This window comes from Pseudophryne corroboree, chromosome 1 (genome assembly GCF_028390025.1).
Source record: "Pseudophryne corroboree isolate aPseCor3 chromosome 1, aPseCor3.hap2, whole genome shotgun sequence".
Classification (NCBI taxonomy): domain Eukaryota; kingdom Metazoa; phylum Chordata; class Amphibia; order Anura; family Myobatrachidae; genus Pseudophryne; species Pseudophryne corroboree.
Window position 1 is genome coordinate 822,754,468 of NC_086444.1, and position 19,495 is coordinate 822,773,962.

Here is a 19,495-nt window from a genome sequence, read left to right on the forward strand (position 1 = left end):
TGCCAGTAAAGACACTGTGGTTGTAACCAGAAAACCTGCCTGCGAGTCCTTATTTACAATACCCATGTTGCTATATATATATATATATATATATATATAGCGCACAATAGTATCTTTATCTTGCACCTAATTAAAAGCAGCACAACGGAAGAGATCCCTGTTGATAGACCTCAATAACATACACAATAAAAACAATTTTCCAAGTGTGCTAAGTAAAATGTGTTTACACAGGATCTTCCAGCGTTATTTTCATAAGCATGAGTCACATACTGGAGAATGTTTGTAACTGGGGACCTGAAACAGACACCCCTCACCAGATAATCACCCAAACAAAAGGCCCAAGGCCAATTAATAAAAAAATATTTTAATAGTATACAATAGAACAAATGAAATAATACATATAGTTCATCATGTGATAATTTACAAGAATCTTAAAAATTCAGTAAAATGCGTTTGTTGTAAGATGTTGATTTTAGATACTCCCTCACCTCTTATAAGGTGCAAGCTTGAGAGGGAGTATCTTCACAAAATAGGTTGAAAACTTCTGGCTGACAAACCCAACGCATTTCGTCATATCGACTTCATCAGGGGTAACAAAACAAAAAGAAAAGAAAAGAAAAACAGGCTTAGTTGTCATCAAATAGGTTTGGGTATGGGGAACCAGAATCTTAAATGTAAGAACAATTAGATCTCTTTATCGAGCTCCTAATGGGGGCTTTAATGGTTCCTTTTAGGAATAATGGCAGTATATTGATGCTTATACAAACTGCCTTAAAAGTAATAATTAATCCTTAATAGGGCCCCTTGTGAGGGCTATTACTTAATGAAGGTTCCCTTTGGGATGTTGACAACCATGTGCCGATGAATTTGGTAAAGTACCTGGATATGGTATCAAAATCTTGTAATCAAGACCATTTCAGATTCGGATGTTAATCCATAAATACTATGTAACTCACAAAATAAGTAGCTGATTTGGCAATCACAAAGATGCAAATAGTATCACTTCCTCAATAAATCTCACTGAGTAGATCCTGGATGATTTTGGCTGTGTGTGGAAGTGACAGAGTATATATATTTATATATATACACTTAGAATGCCTTGAGGAGCAATTGGTGGGGCAGGGTGGGGGTTTCTACGCAGTGCAACAGTGGGTTTACATCTTACCTTTAGACGTGAGGTCACAACATTGAGCCATGCATACAGATAAGTTACTTTTTTGTTCAAGGGAGGGGCTAAATTTGGGCCGACTAAAGAGCAGTGTAGGCCCTGGACAAACCAATGCACTGGGGCCCCAATGGCAAATGCGAGGGGGTGGGGGGGAGTTTGCCTGGAAACCCCCCTCCTCTTGGCCAGCATCTCAGATTAGGACAACAATAGCAATAGAATATAATACGATTACAAGAGATGTCGCCACAACCTGCAGTTTAAGGGACAGAGCTGCTGAACATGCCCAGTGGTAGCAGCTTCTTCTACAAAGTTTGCTGTGTGTGTCGATCTGAACCCCCAGTCACTGCAGCAGACCAGAGAGTGGCTGCCAGGAAGAAGAGACAGGCACCTTACCATGAGGTGGAAGAATGTGTGCTTAGAAAGTACAGTTCTGTCTCTTACTGGTTCTCTAATGTTGGTGTATTTATTCATTATGGGATGTTTAGCCTTTACCTGACCACTTATTTTATTTATATTAGTTAAATTAGTTATACAGCCTATAATATAGACCATCTATAGTGTTAAATATTAATACTGTATTCAACACGGTATCCAGGGTATAAAAAGACCAATGTGTACATTAATGTCCAGGGTTGGTACTAGGTCTTTCTACCGCTTACCCAAACTCCCGCACTTGCTCCAATGTTCTGCACAGTGGGAGATTGTGGATTGTATTTGGAAACCCCCCTCTAGAAATCCTACATTTGCCACTAGACTCCTACACACTCATTCATTCATTAATTCAGTCAGTCAATCACAGGAATAAAAATGTAAATGATCAATAAAGTTAAACCTTTAGGTTAAGTACTACTATCAACAAAATCAATGTTATAAATGATGTAAAGCGAGGATGATGCATTATAAGGCTGGATAAACAAACATTTCAACATATAAAGTATAATTAATTGGTAAACCATACAGAATTAATTAATTAATTAATTAATTATTGTTAATTAACACAAATGTTTGCAAAATTTCTTTAAGAATAATTTTAAAATTGTTTTGAAATTTATTGTCTTCAGGATGTAATTTTCCATGCACATGAGTGAAAGCCAGTTCAAATGCTGCTGCCTCATTGTACTGCAAAGCTGAATCTTTATATGTTCCAGTCTTGAAAATGAGAGTTCCCCTGTACAGTTGACCACCATTATGCACATGATCGCTCTGAGTGCAATTTCAACATTGGAAAACAGATTTCAAGCTGTCTGAAATTAGTTTGCTGCAAATGTATTGATAGTCTCATATTTTTAATCAAGAGCTATGTAGTTCTTGAGATGCTTGCATACATTTAGAAGAGCACCATAATCAAGGTCTTTGTCATACTCATTACGCAAATGCAGACACTTTTTGTTTAGCTCACTGAAACCAATTGTTTTGAATTGACCGAAGATGGAAAACAGATTTCCAATCCATGAATAAGCTTCTACACGTTTTGTCAGCTTAGAGTTCAATGGTCCAGAGCAGGGAGGAATGTTTCCACCTTGAATTTTTCACTTTTGTTTATACTGTAAGTATCTCTCCTGATCCATCATATCTAGTAAGATGTTCACTTCCCTTTTGTTCCCGCTTCTTCACATAACTATAATCTGAATCTGGACATCTACTCCTATCCTTCAGTTTACAATCTCCATATATATCTCAAATTTTCTAAAAAGAAGTTTTCTTTAGACCACGGGAACTTACTTGTTTTGTTGAATAATTTGAGCGGTTGCAGTTAAAATACTGGGCGTCGCGATCCCGGCGTGCAGGATACCGATGCCGAAATCCCGACAGCCGACAATGCAGACAGACGGAATACTGGTGCACCAGGGCTATTCCCACTTGTGGGAGTCCACGACACCCACAGAGTGGGAATACATCCTGTGGCAAGTGCAGCGAGCCACCGACCCCACAATGTGGCGAGCACAGCGAACCCACAAGAAGACTCTCAGTGCTCACCCCGCTGCCGGCATTCTGGCGGTCAGGATGCTGCTTCCAGGATATTGACAGCCGGCATCCCGTCCGCCGGTAAAAAGTATGTAACCTTATTTGAGAATGCTGTTCCACAAAATTGTCAGAAAGATTGTTTCCATTTTCTCTATTCTCTCCAGTGCATCTTTAATTGTTTTTCCAAAAATCTTCATGCAGAGCATGGACAGCATTAAAACATGATGATCATCTTGCATCAGACGCTTGACTACAATATGATCTTTTTCTAAATGACAGAACATTCCATCGATGTGTAGAAGCCGAGAAAAAGGAATACAAATGCTTAACAAAGTCAAAGATGGAGACAACCTGTACAGAACACTCTGCCACTTTTACTCCCACCAAGTTCAGACTGTGTCCACCACAGGGCACATAGATGGCCAACGCATTCAGTTGACAAGTCTGTGCTTGATAGTGTCGAGACATATTTGAGCCATTGTCGTACGAATGACCACAGAGTTTGATAGTGGAATTTTATTCTCATTCAGAAAATCTAAAACAGTAGGGCAGATGTATTAAACCTGCAGAAGTGATAAACCAGTGATAAATGCAAGGTGATAACGCACCAACCAATCAGCTCCTAACTGTCAATTTACATATTGGAGCTTATTGTCTGGTGCATTATCACCTTGCACTTATCACTGCTTTATCACTTCTCCAGGCTTACTACATCTGTCCCAATGTCTGTTATGGTGCACTTACACTTGTGCGATTGAGCGCTTCAATATCCCTTGAAGCTCCCAGTGCGATAAATTGCATCAAAAGTGCTTTTTGGTGCATTCAATGCGCATACAATCTTGCGATTTATCGCATGCCCCTTGCGACCAGAAATCGGGTTATCGAATGGGATCGCATCGCATGCTGCCCAAAGCACACCAGATTTATCTATGAGATCTGTTGAAATTTGCATGGAGGGCTGGGCTATCGCGGGGGGTATATAGAGTGGCAGCCATTTTAACACTTCTGTATGCTCTGTGACTAGAGAGGATTGGTGTATACCTGCTGCTCATTTCTTGCTAGCTACTGTGCACTGCTTTGTTATGCCTGGCATTACAAATGCTTCTATCCTGCATTGTGTAGTGATGGATTCTTCTGCTCATTATCAAGCTCTGATGTCCTATGCTGTGCTGAAGTTAAGTGCAGACAGAAAGAGGGCCCAGCATAGGAGGAGAATGAGATCGTGCTGGACCAAGGAGTGGCTGCTTCAGCGGCCTACTTGATCCTACATGCCCCTCCTGGATGAGATTAGGGTCAATAATTCGGACTTCCGCAACTTCCTGCTCATGGATGATGACACCTTCCAGGAGTTGCTACGTCTGGTGAGAAGCGAGATACCAAATGGCAGGTACCTATCCCTACTCAGGAGAGGCTCGTGGCTACCCTGCATTTCCTTGCTACTGGTCGGTCATTTGAGGACCTGAAGTTTGGGACCCATATCTCTGTGCAGGCTTTGGGACACATCACACTTGAAACCTGCAAGACTATAATCAAGGTGCTTCAGTACAAGTACTGCAAGGTAAGAAAATGACACCACACATTGCTTGTAGATTTACAAAATGTTTTATTTTTAAAACTGCATTTGGTAGAATTTTTTATTTACTTTTTATTTCAAAACATATCTTTTTTATTAAATATGTGGCCAACATGGCTGAACTTAAGCAAACAGTATAAGTTTTCATGATGCAGCACATCTGCATCATAACATTTATGAAATGAAAAAAAATTGCTATATATAGCAACAGATATGATGCATTCTGATACTACGGCGTTGAGTGGCACCGCAGCCAGGGGCACAATGCACACATGCAGCTTGGGGTAGGCATATGGGTCCCCGGTTCCATCAACCAGCACCAAGTTGCATGTGTGCATTGTGCCCCTGGCAGTGGTGCCACTCAACCCCGTATTATCAGAATGCACCACATCTGCTGCAATATATAACAAGGGCAGCATTACATTTGTGAACAGTAAAAAATATGGTATATACAGAGGTTAAAGTGAGCCGGAAACGGGGCGGAACTGCGTTCCGTCAGTTCCAATTGGAGATGGAACGCAGTTCCGCCTTCTCCGGCTCACCTAACCTAGAATGTGAGCCCGATGCCGCATGGGGATGCCGGGCGCCCACTGAGGTGCGGCCGTGTGTGGGAATTTCACTCAGCGGCAGCCGGAGCTCACTCCTGAGCCCCGGCTTCCGCAGTGTGTCATGACGCCTCTCCCATAGATCTGAGGAGCGGGCACCAGGTCGAGGGCAGCAGAGGTCCGGAAGCAGGAGCGGGGCTGGTGAGTATTGTGTTTTTTTGTTTTTTTTGGGGGGGGGGGGGGGGGGGTTGTGTGTGTGTGACGTGGTGCTACAAGGGGGCATCTGTACTGGGGACAGCTTTAATAGGGGGCATCTGTACTGGGGTCAGCTCTACTAGGGGGCGTCTGTACTGGGGGCAGCTCTACTAGGGGGCATCTGTACTGGGGGCAGCTATAATAGGGGGCATCTGTATTGGGGGCAGCTCTACTAGGGGGCATTTGTATTGGGGGCAGCTATACTAGGGGACATCTGTATTGGGGGCAGCTCTGCTAGGGGGCATCTGTATTGGGAGCAGCTCTACTAGGAGGCAGCTGTACTGGGGGCAGCTCTACTAGGCGGCATCTGTACTGCGAGCATCTGTACTGGCAGTGGGGCATCTCTACAGGGGGCATCTGTACTGGGGGCATAACTACAGGGGCATCTGTATTGGGGATATATCTACAGGGGGCATCTGTACTGGGGGCATAACTACAGGGGGCATCTGTCCTGGGGGCATTGCTACATGGGGCATAACTACAGGGGACATCTGTACTGGGGACATAACTACAGGGGGCATCTGTACTGGGGACATATCTACAGGGGGCATCTATACTGGGGGCAGCTCTACTGGGGGTTAGCTACAGGAGGCATCTGTACTGGGGCATAACTACAGGGGGCATCTGTCCTGGGGGCATCGCTACAGGGGGCATCTCTACTGGGGGCATAACTACAGGGGGCATCTGTACTGGGGACATATCTACAGGGGGCATATATACTGGGGGCAGCTCTACTGGGGGTATAGCTACAGGAGGCATCTGTACTAGGGGCATAACTACAGGGGGCATCTCTACAGGGGGAAGCTCTACTGGGGGCAGCTGTACTGGGGGCATCTGTACTGGGGCATAACTACAGGGGGCATCTGTACTGGCGACATCTCTACAGGGGGCATCTCTACAGGGGGCATCTCTACAGGGGGCATCTGTACTGGGGGCATCTCTATAGGGGGCATAACGATAGGGGGCATCCCTACAGGGGGCATCTATATAGGGGGCATCACTACAGGGGGCATCTATACAGGGGGCATAACTACAGGGAGCATCTGTACTGGGGGCATAACTACAGGGGGCATCTCTACAGGGGGAAGCTCTACTGGGGGCACCTCTACTGGGGGCATCTGTACTGGGGGCCTAACTACAGGGGGCATCTGTACTGGCGGCATCTCTACTGGGGCATCTCTACAGGGGGCATCTGTACTGGGGGCATCTCTACAGGGGGCATCATACAGGGGGCATCACTACAGGGGGCATCACTACAGGGGGCATCTCTACAGGGGGCATAACTACAGGTGGCATAACTACACAGGGCATTATCACTGGGGGCCATATGTACTATGGGCTCTACATAAGGGGCACTACAACTGTGGGCACTACCACTACAGTGGGCATTGCATACGGGGCACTACTACTGAGGGCATTGTATAAGGGTTGCTACTGCTGTGGTCATTATGTGTATTTGGGGTACTACTACTGTGGGCTTTGTGTATAAGGGGCACTAATGTGCGCTGTAATTTGAATTGGGGATACTACTGGGTGACCATGCCCCTTTTTTGAGACCACACCCTTTTTTTTGCAGTGCACGACCAAGGCGCATGCAATACCTTTAGAACTTGGGCGCTGGGGGGGGTGAGTTCCACCACCTCTCCAGGACCACTTTAAGCACTGGGTATATATATCAAAACATAACTATTTTTATAAATATGCAGCCAACATGGCTGAACTTTTTCAAACACTATATCTTTCTAGAAATGTATCTTCAAATTTTAATTTTGCATATAAATCTGGTGCAGTATGATATACAGTATTTTTTGAGTGGCAGCGCTTTCAGGGGCACAATGCACACATACAGGTAGGCCCGGCTTCAGGCTCCAAGCTGCATGTGTGCATTGTCCACCTGAAAGCGGCGCCACTAAAACACTGTATATTATAGTGCACCAGATCTATCGCAATATATACCAAGGGCAGCAGGAATTTGATATATACCAACAGATGTGGTGCATTCTGATACTACGGTGAGTGTCACCGGTGCCAGGGGCACAATGCACACATGCAGCTAGGGGCAGGAAGATGGATCCCCGGTACCATCAACCTGTGTGCATTGTCCGCCTGAAAGCGGTGACACTCACCGTAGTATCAGAATGCACCACATCTGTTGTTATGTATAACAAGGGCAGCAGTAAATGATAATCACCCTACATTTCAAAGAGACTTGTCTCCTCCACCTCCTCCTAGTCCCCCTCTGCCATCAAGGAGGACAGAATTGCGGAGGGGACGGTGGATGAGTGGCTGGCTTGGGAAGGGTTGCTGGGTTGAGGAGGAGATTGGATAGTGAAGGAAGGGTGGGTGGATGGGGGTGGAGGTTGACAATAACAGGAAGGGTAGCTGGTTTGAGGAGGTGGGGTTTGAGGAGGAGGATGGAAAGAGGAGGGAGGGTAGGTGGGTGGGGCCTGCGGTGGAGTATAATGGTAAGGGTAGCTGGGAGGTGGAGGAGAATGGCTACTGGAAGAAGGGTTGGTGGGTGGTGGACTGAAGGGAAAAGGGTGATGTGGAGCATGTGCCTCAGGTTCTGGATCAGTAACGTTGCAGTCTGGTGTCAGTTGTCCTTCGAATGCTTTATACAAAACCTGTGACACAAGGTGCTGGCACTCTTAAACAAAAGAAATACAGATAGCGCTTGCAGATTTATTATTATAATAAATTTATTAATTAACTATTATCTCAATGATAATTCTCCACTAGTACTATTATAGTACCAAGGATATAGATTAATAAAAAATCTTTCCCTTGCCTTGACAACAAATTGCCTTGTTGCTGCTCTTCAGAAAGCTTTTGCATGGTTTTGCTCACATATGAGGCAAAATTGTCCACTTTGTCTGGTTTATGGAGCAGCTGTAAACAGGCCTGTGTTAGTAAAGGGTTTTCTACAAATTTGGTTTTTCGTGGCTTCTTCCTGCCACCCGGAGATGTTGTTTCCTCCAAAGATGAATCTGGAATATCAGGGGTACGGCTTAAGTCTTCTTGTGTCTGTAGGGGAAAAAAACAAAAACATATTTATTAAATATTCAATAATTTTTTTTCTTTTACAGTTCCCTACAAGTGTCAAAGAATAGCAAGCTATTGCAGAGGACTTCGAGAGGCGGTGGAATTTCCCAAACTGTGGTGGTGCCATAGACGGGAAACGTGCACATCACCAAACCCATCAACAGCGGGTCGAACTACTACAATTACAAGGGCTACTTTAGCATTGTTCTCATGGCAGTGGGGAACGCAAACTGTGAATTTATTTTCCTGGATGTTGGGAAAAATGGTCGTTGTTCCGATGGTGGTTCCTTGAGGAATACACGATTCAATGAGGGCTCACCTCCAACACCATTAATCTGCCGACTGTTGAGGAAACAAAGAATGGCCTGGGATTTGTGTTCGTGGCAGATGAGGCATTCGCTCTATACAAACACATAATGAAGCCCTACCTGCAAAGAGTGCTGAATCATGATAGGCGCATTGTTAATTACCACCTTTCTAGGGCCCATCGGGTTGTTGAGAATGCATTTGGCATTCTCAGCAACCGATTCAGAATATTCCACCATCCCATCAACTTGAGGCTGGATAAAATTTACATTGGCATGCTGTATACTGCACAACATGCTACGACGGAAGGCCACGAGGCAAAGGCATTTGCTCCCAGCAGGACCGGAAGACCCCAACCAGCCAGCGGACGAAGTGGTGATTTCCTCACTCGGAGCACCTGCAGTGTGACCTTACGTGGCAGTGCAAGGGCAAAAGAGGTCCAGGAAAATGACAACAAATTTTTCGATGGGGAAGGAGCTGTGACATGGCAGGAGGCTTCCATTACATAAGAAAAAAAAAGTTTAAAACAACTTACCACTTTGGCCTTCTCCACATCCAGACTTGCCCCCTCGGACTCAGCCATCACAACCAGGGATGCTTTCGCCGTCCCTTTCTCCAGGAGGAAGGTCAGGTCCTGGTAGTAACAAAGCTAGAGAATGTACAATTCGGCAGCACCTGCCCTCGACTTCTCGGATTGCTCCACCTTCTTGTTTTCTTTCACAAACACTGTCCGTAAGTTTGCGATTTTCTTCTTGACCCAGGTCACCGTGGCCTCAAAGTACGTGGGCTTCGAGTAGTCCACCAGGTGGTTATAGGCTGCCTCTCTCTTCTGTTTGTTCGAATACTCTGGTGATGAAGTCAGCCACAGGCACTCTTGCTCACAGTAGAGGCTGATGAAGCCTGAGAGAAATTCCAGGCTCTCGATGGACATCTGCAGAATGTAAAAAAAAGCAAAATAGTTAATATGTAAATAGTTGCATTATTCTTGTTAAGTAAAGTTTGTTTTCTTGTTACCGATGTGAATTATCTCAAATGTGTTGTGTTAATACATTGGTGGGCAGGATGCAGCAGCATTAAGATGGGTAAAGGGGCAGCATAATTTTGGACAGGGCGCGGCCAGTGGCTTGCAGTAGGGCAGCATAATGGTGGACAGGGAGCGGCCAGTGGCTTGCAGTGGGGCAGCATAATGGTGGACAGGGCACAGCCAGTGGCTTGCAATTGGCCAGCATAATGGTGGACAGGGCGCAGCCAGTGGCTTGCAGTGGGGTAGCATAATGGTGTACAGGGCGCGGTCAGTGGCTTGCAGTGGGGAAGCATAATGGTGGACAGGGAGCGGCTAGTGGCTTGCAGTGGGCCAGTATAATGGTGGGTAGAGGTGGCAGGATAATGGTGGGCAGTGGTAACAGCATAATAATAAACATTGGTGGCCAGTGGTGTAGCCTGCATACCTTGTTGTTTGGAGCAGAGCAGCGTGCTTCCAGCCTCTCTCCTGTATTCTGTTCACAATGGGGTCATTCTGAGTTGTTCGCTCGTTGGCGATTTTCGCTATATTGCGATAAGTCGCTAACTGCGCATGCGCAAGGTTCGCAGAGCGCATGCGCTTAGTTATTTTACACAAAAGTTAGGTATTTTACTCACGGCATAACGAGGATTTTTCATCGTTCTGGTAATCGTACTGTGATTGACAGGAAGTGGGTGTTTCTGGGCGGAAACTGGCCGCTTTCTGGGCGTGTGCGAAAAAACGCTGGCGTTTCTGGGAAAAACGCGGGAAATTCTGAAGAAACGGGGGAGTGTCTGGGCGAACGCTGGGTGTGTTTGTGACGTCAAATCAGGAACTAAACTGACTGAACTGATCGCAATGGCTGAGTAAGTCTGGAGCTACTCAGAAACTGCTAAGAAATTTCTATTCGCAATTCTGCTAATCTTTCGTTCGCAATTCTGCTAAGCTAAGATACACTCCCAGAGGGCGGCGGCTTAGCGTGTGTAATGCTGCTAAAAGCAGCTAGCGAGCGAACAACTCGGAATGAGGACCAATAGGTGGAGGGGAGTGTCCAGGAAGTGAGCTAAATAACTCACAGATTGCACATCGCAGTGCAATAAATCGAATATGGTAAAAATAGCTTGCAATCGCGCGTGCGATCCTATAAATATTAAGTGCAGCACATAATATCTTGAGATACGAGATTCGACCAGCGTGCTCGCGCATTGCATTGAGGGACACATTTGATGTGCATACTATCCTGCGATTTATCGCACCGAATCGGTCTAAATCAAAGGATTGTACCAGATATCTCACAAGTGTATGGGCACCATTAGATTCTTTGCTCCATGAGAAAAGATGGGGATGAACTTGAGGAAACGCTCCACTGGCTCACATGTTTGAATGTACCGGACGGTGAATGTCAGTTGTTCAATGTGTGAGATGTCTGGAGTGTAATCCACACATATGAATAATACTTTGACTTGTATTTCTTCCAGAACGGCACAAGAACATATTGTCTCATTAAATAGATAATTTCCTCACAAATGTCTGCAGATAAATACGATAGAGTTTCCTTTCTGGCATTTCCATACAGTGTGTGAGATGCTCTTCCAAAAAAGGGTTAAATTCACTCAACAGCTCTAGAATACCTAAACAGTTTCCATTGTTTGTTGTCCCAGTAGCTTGATTCTCTCCACGAAATGCCAGTCCTCGGGAGGCAAGAAAGTGAATGACAGAAACTACACGTGTCAACACTTTATACCAGTATATTGCTCTAAGCGATGATATTTGATTAATAAAGAATATATGCATCCAATTTCTTTATGCCAAACAGAATATGCGATTATGCGCTTGCAATTGTCATCTCCATTTTCATGATCTACATATAAGATTGCTGTGTTTCCAATCTTAAATCCTGATGTAGCAAAGGGAGATTATGTATTGAACCATGGGCAACATGCAAAGCAGTACAAATAACCTTGGGATGGTGAATAGAGTAGCCATACGTGTTTTACACGTTCTCCATTCCACAGTTCAGGTTTGATTATATTCTTTGATAAATACCTTATTTAAGTTCTCTCCTCTGGCTGCTTTGTACACTTGTCGTGAGTTTGAGAGGTTGCAATCATGATTCTGACATGATGTTGGCCACTACAAATCCAGTAATCCCCTGTAATAGCATGCTTAATGATCCATAGCCTGGATCTGTGATGTGAATAACACTCTTGGTACCAGGGGTGCTATAAAAGAGGAGGAGGCTCATGTGCAGCCTCCTCCATCCAGGCTCCCACCTCTCTGCTGGACACTGGCACCAGCACAGTGCTGTAGAGAGTCTGAGCACTAGAGCACTCAGACCCTAATTCGCATGCTCAGATCTCTGGGAAAATTGTGAGGCGGACATTTTATCAGTGATGATTCCAGTTGCACTGCTGCCATTGGCGTGGGACTCCAAAGGGGTAAGTATTAATAAAATGGGTGCAGCGTGTGCGGTGTGGGCCCCCCAGGACTCAGATGCCCATGTGCACCACACACACTGCACCCATTATAAATACGCCAGTGCTTGGTACGCTTCTTTGCTATTACAGATTTGTGTATCTCTTCTTGTGGAATGTCCACAGTAGCAGGAGCAGGTAATGGTATGTCTGGAACTGGATGACTGGATACAGGAGTGGATGTAGATGGCAATGCTGTATTTAGAGGAGCAGTATTAGTAGCTGACATTGCTCATGGGATCAGAGGTGGAACTAGCATTAGTGCAGCAGGTGCAGTGCACTGAGGGCCCTGAGGAATAAGGGTCACACTTCTGTCCATACCAGCAATGAGTCATCCCTTGGATCCCCCACTGACCATTTTGAGAAATTTCGGATGAATGGCCCAGTGCAGAGAGCAGGGTGGGCCCCACTGCCCGAGGGACCTGCCCCTTACCTTAGAGAGGCAGGGCTGACCTTGTGTGTGCTGGACTGATAGAGGAGTCCCGCCACCTATCAGTGCTGATGATCAGGGGCCTGCTGGCAACTTTTAGCCTGGGGGGCAAGTCCAGAGCACTGGCCCATAAGTAATGGCGCTATCTTAAATGGAGGTTTTTTTTGTTTAAAAAATATTTGTTAATAAAAAAAAATTAGGCCTGGTGTAAATTATTCCAAAAATACTTTAATATAAATTTGTCAGTGTGGCCGCGGCTACAGCAGAGCTGTGTGGTGCAGGGGTGGCCATCCAGTCAGTGGCAAAGAGCCAGAAAAGATCTGTAGTCAAGGGAAAGAGCCATATCATGCACGCACCGAAGGTGCGCGTGCAAAAACGGGGGTGTGGCATAGTTGTCACAAAGCCACACCCCATTTTGATGCGCACACCTTTCGGTTTGACGTTTGTAGGAGTATGACTCTGTGTCCTAACCCCATGTCATGTTGTACAGTGCCACATACAAATAAAGCCCCTGTACAGTGCCACATACATATAAAAACACCAAAAAATGGGTGCCTCCACAGTGCCAAATACATATATGCCCCCACAGTGCCAGATACATATATGTCCCCACAGTGCCAGATACATATATTCCTCCACAGTGCCAGATACATATATGCCCCCATAGTGCCAGATATGCCCCCACTGCCAGATACACATCTCCCCAGTGCCAGATATGCCCCCACTGCCAGATACACATCTCCCCAGTGCCAGATATGCCCCCAGTGTAAGATACACATGTCCCCCCAGTGTCAGATATGCCTCCAGTGCCAGATATGCCCCCAGTGCCAGATACACATGTCCCCCCAGTGTCAGATATGCCCACAGTGCCAGATACACATGTCTCCCCGGTGCCAGATATGCCCCCAGTGCCAAATATGCTCCACAGTGCCAGATATGCCCCCACTGCTAGCTACACGTCTCCCCAGTGCCAGATATGCCCCCAGTGGCAAATATGCCCCCACTGCCAGATTCACATTGCCCCAGTGCCAGATACACATGTCCCCCGAGTGCCAGATATGTCCTCGGTGCCAAATATGCCCCCACTGTCAGCTACACGTCTCTCCAGTGCCAGATATGCCCCCACTGCCAGCTACACGTCTCCCCAGTGCCAGATATGCCCCCAGTGCCAGATATGCCCCCAGTGCCAGAAACATATGTCCCTTCAGTGCCAGATATGCCCCCAGTGCCAGATACACGTCCCCCAGTGCAAGATATGCCCCCAGTGCCAGAAACACATGTCCCCCCAGTGCCAGATATACCCCCCAGTGCCAGATATGCCCCCAGTGTAAGATACACATGACCCCACACTGCGCCCCCAAATGCTGCTCACCGCTGCCCTGCTGCTCTGCTCAGTCTGCTGCTTGTGAAGGGAGGAGAGCGCAGCGTGCACCTCTCCTGCCCCTCAGTCTCCACTCTCCGGCGGTGTTGATTCTCTCTAATTAGGCACCGGTCCGTGAGCCAATCAGAGTTCGTGGACCAACAGCTAAGACTCCTGATTGGCTGCCGGTCCGCGAGCTCTGATTGGCTCACGAGCCGGCGCTGGGCACTGCAGACTAGGGCAGCAGGAGGCACTGCGGGAGCTTACGAGCCACATGCTTAGATAGAAAGAGCTGCATGCGGCTCAAGAGCCATGGGTTGGCCACCGCTGGTGTAGTGGAAGGTGGCGGCCGGCCCGTGACCCTTGGCAGTAGTGTGGCCCGGGGGGCACATGGCACCCTGCCTCCCGGGCCGGCCCACCTCTGCTGATGATCACAGCCACTTACTGCCTCTAATTACTAGACAGCTGATTTATTTCTGATTCACTGCTGTCTGTGAATTAAAGGCAGCTCACACCTGGTGTAACTGGCACTGTCAGAGTCTACCTGACCCAGTGACAAACTGAGAACAGCACAAGGGGAGGAAGCACTATCACGGACAGAGCAGAGTCAGCTGTGTCCCTGCCCTCACCAGTTTTGCTCCTGTTCTCAGCACCATGCAGGACATTGTGCTTGTACAGTGCATCCGGAAAGTATTCACAGCGCTTCATTTTTTCCACATTTTTTTATGTTACAGACTTATTCCAAAATGGAATAAATTCATTTATTCCATTCCCTGGTGTGGAGAAAACTGTAAGTGACACATGGATTCCACCCTGTGTCACAGCTCTCTCCAACTTCCTATCTCTTCTCTGGTTGTGAAGCCCAGTCGATAGTTCATGAAATCTGATACTCCTGTGTCTCTGCGGGAGGCGGTCAATATCCCGCTGGACGGGATCCCGGCGGTCGAAATACCGACGCCGGAATCCCGACCGCCACAATCCCGACCTCCACAATCCCGACATATTCTCCCTCCGTGGGTGTCCACGACACCCATAGAGGGAGAATATAATAGTGTGCCGAGCGTAGCGAGGCACCGTGCCCGCAGCGTGGCGAGCGAAGCGAGCCCGCAAGGGGCTGCGTTCCGCTCGCCACCCCTGTCGGAATTGTGCGGTCAGGATTCCGGCGTCGGTATTTCGACCGCCGGGATCCCGTCCAGCGGGATCACGTACTGATCCCATCTCTGCATGCACTGCAGACTGTCCAGCCAGCATTCTGGCTGTCTTGTTTTGCTGTTGCATAAGTGGGAAAGCTAGTGATTTCAGTGTGCTCTGGCCGGGGAGCCCCCTGACAGAGGGGGCCCGGGGTACAGTATGCCCTGCATCCCTCCCTTAATCTGGCTATGTGGGCGGCCTTGCCCAGCGATGGGCGGCCCCCAGCATGCTAACAAAAGGATTGCAAATTCTGCTAATTAGCAGAATTTGCAATCCTTACTGTATTAGGCCCAAAATGTGGAAAAAGTGAAGCGCTGTGAATACTTTCCGGATGCACTGTACCCAGTGGCGGATCTTGCCACGGGCAAGCAGGACCATCCGGAGGGCGCCGCACCATGGCAAGATCCGCCACTGTGCAGTGTGCCCCCCAGCAGTGCCCCCCCCCTGGTTTCCCTTCGTGGCGCTGGTTCCCCCCCCCCCCCCCGCTGTGAAGGGAATCAGACGATAAGCGTCTAGTTTCTCTTCATGGAGAGGACCTTTGCTGTGCGGTGCGCGATGACATCATTGCGCACCGCACAGCATTGTGGCACAGACGCTAGGGGTCATAATTGACCTCTAGTGCCTATGCTGTGCTATGGGAGAGACGTGATGACTGACGTCTCTCCCATAGATCCGAGGAGAAGAGCGGCGCCGGCGGAGGTCTGCAGGTCTGGAGTCAGGAGCGGGGTATAGTAAGTATACTTTTTTATTATTATTTCCTTTCAGCGGCGCTACAAATGGGGGCGTGACTGACCACGCCCCCATATTAAGCCACACCCCTATCATTTGCCCAGGGCGCCACAAGGGCAAGAACCGGCCCTGACTGTACCCCTGTCATGCTCTGCCTCCTTCTGCATTCCACTGTCATCCTCTACCTCCCCCTACCATATGCTGTCACCCTCTGTGTATCCCTGCCACCCACTGCTGTGTGGCATATTGTGAACTTGGGTTGGGGTCAGGAGGGGGGCCCAAATTATATTTTTGTGCACCTGGGTCCACTACTCACAAGTTCCGCCACTGCCTGGTATAATCCAAGATTATAACTTGGGAAGTTTGCTAATTTTCTGTCTCTCCTCTTCAGCTCGGGTGTGGTAGGGCATGCCGGCGGCTGGGTCCCCGGCGACCAACATACCGGCGACGGAATCCCGACCGCCGGCATACCGACAGCGTGGCGAGCGCAATTGAGCCCCTTGTGGGCTACCTGCGCTCGCCACACTGCGCTCGCCATGCTGCGGGCACGATGGACGCTATCTATTCTCCCTCCAGGGGGGTCATGGACCCCCAAGAGGGAGAAAAAGTGTCGGTATGCCGGCTGTCGGGATTCCGGCGCCGGTATACTGTACGCCGGGATCCCGACAGCTGGCAAACTGAAGACCACCCCTTCAGCTCATTTGCTCTTCTGTGCTCCTTTCATAGACGTACACTTCATTCCATCTGGCAGTGCTGCTGCTGTCCAACATGAAGCTGGATTCAATCTACAGGTTCATTTTGTAAAGAAAAGGAAAATAACCTATTTATTTATGAACAGTTTCTTTTTTTTTTAATAATGTTTTTATTAAGGATTTTAAAAGACATGAACAAGGAAAGAAAGACACAAATACAATTACAAATATAGAAACACCTATACAAGTAAAGCTACTACACACAAATCTGATTGTACAAATGCCTGATGAAGAGATAGCAAACCAGCAGAAAAGAATGAAACCATCAAAGGCAATATATACCAAGTGGGCAGGCAGTTAGAGTTTAACATCCTAGGAGCAAGAGATACTCTGATGAAATATCGCAGGGAAATTTTGCTATGCCTGCGTAAGGGCTGCAATGCACATCAGCAATAAATAGGGATACTAACTACTATCCAAGGGAGTGGCTATGTAGGCCTGGGAAGCTCTGTATTCTAGCCAAGGGGACCATGTGGAATCAAATTCACAAGACTTGCCTATCGATGAGAGGAACAGGTTCTCCATTCTCATGAAGTAATCTAGTTTAGTGAACCATGTACAACTCCTGGGAGGGAGGTGGGACCTCCACATGGCCGGGATTACAGCACGCGCTGCGTTACTCAAATGTCGTAGCAAGGAATGTTTGTGTTGGGATACTGGAATATTGGAGTGATTAATAAGCCAGAATGCTGGATCCTGCGGGATTTGAGTCTTAAGAATCACCTGAGAGATGTGCATAACCTGCCGCTAAAAGGGTTGGATCAGGGGACATGTACACCAAATATGTAGGAAGGTGCCAGATGGGGAGGAGCAGTGCCAGCAGTGTGCTGACGAGGAGGAATACATAGCATGGAGGAGAGAGGGATGCCTGTACCACCTTGTCACAACGTTATATTGAGTCTCTCTGGTCTGGACACAGACAGAGCTCGTGTGGGTTTTCAAGAAAAAAAATTCCCAGTCCCTAGGCGACAAGGAAATGCCCAAGTCCCTCTCCCAAGCCACAGCAAAGGATAAAGTAACGATAGGTTGGGAATGGCAAACAATTTTGTACAGTGTGGAAATGGCGTGGGTCGGGTCAATGACAGCAACACAGAGTTTCTCAAATAGAGTCAATTCTCTAGCGGCGCTCCGAAGTCTAGAGCCAGTCACCAAGAAGTGTCGTATTTGTAGGAATTTCCAAAAGTCCTGCTGGGGGATGTCCCACTTCACCCTCAAGTCTGAGAATTGATTGACTCCAGTCGGTGATACCATCTGACCAACTCTGAACAGTCCTGTTACAGCCCAACGAGAGAAGTGGGCGGAGTTAACACCCGGAGAAAAATCAGGGTTGGCCAGAAAGGAGGTCAAGGGGCCGAATTTGGAAGAGATATAAGGAAGTTCCCGTAGTGATTTCCAGGCGGCTAGCTTGGGAGTTATAGTAGGATGGGGAGGAGCAACTTAGGGGAGGAGGCGAGCCAGGGGAATATCTCCGGGAAATGCTGCACGTACAGGCCCTCCAGTTCCACCCATTGTTAAAGTTTGTGGTTTCTCGTCCAGTCTATAATTCTACTCAAAAGAATGGCATGGTAATAATATTTTATATCAGGAAGTTGGAGGCCGCCATTCTCGATCAATTTAGTCAACTGGGAGCGTTTAAGCCTAGGTCTCCTCCTCTGCCAGACAAACTGCTGGATCAAAAGTGAAATAGATCGGAACCAGGACTCTGGGATGCGGATCGGGAGGGCCTGCATTACATACAATAATTTAGGGAGGGTATTCATCTTAACTATATTTATCCTCCCAAACCAAGATAGATATTTCATATTCCATCGAGAGTAGTCATTCCGAATCATTTGTAAAAGAGGTAAATAATTCAACAGGAACAACTGGGACTCGTTAGCGGACAGCTTAACACCAAGTTATGTAAGAAGATTGCCATGAGAAAGGGAAAGAACGTTTAAGGTCCATAACGGATTCTGCAGGGGTGGAAATATTAAGGGCGCTGGATTTAGAATAATTAATTTTGAAATTAGAAAGCTGTCCAAAGAGGTCAAGTTCCTTCATTAGGTGCGGTAAGGAGTCAGTGGGACGGGATACTATGGCTAAGAGGTCGTCGGCAAATAGGGCTAACTTATACTCACCGTCTCCTACGGTAAAACCCCTGATGTCGTGATTAGTTCATATAGCTCTAGCCGGCGCCTCAATACATAGCACAAAGATCAATGGAGATAATGGGCAGCCTTGCCTAGTGCCGTTGCTTATGGTGAATGAGTCAGATAAGGTGCCATTTACGCGAACCTTTGCCGTCGGAGAGTCATAGAGGGCCAGTATCCAAGTGCATTGGGACCTAAGCCTATATGCTCCAAAATTGATTTCCTAAATTTCCAACTGACGCTATCAAATGACTTTTCGGCATCGGTAGAGAGTAGCATAGTAGGGGTAGAACTGTGGGATGCTAAATGGATGAGGTTGAGGATTTTGGTTGCGTTGTCTTTAGCTTCTCAGCCAACAACAAAACCTACCTAATCGTTGTGAACTAAGAGAGGTACCAGCGCATTTAATCTATTTGCCAAAATCTTCGCATAGAGTTTGAGATCCACATTTGGGAGGGAAATGGGTCTTTGCCCTGCTTTGGTATCATCGAAACATGGGCCTCCAGAGAGTCACGGGAGAAATGAGAACCAGATGTAATTGAGTTAAACGCTCAAAGGAGTAGGAGGATCAAC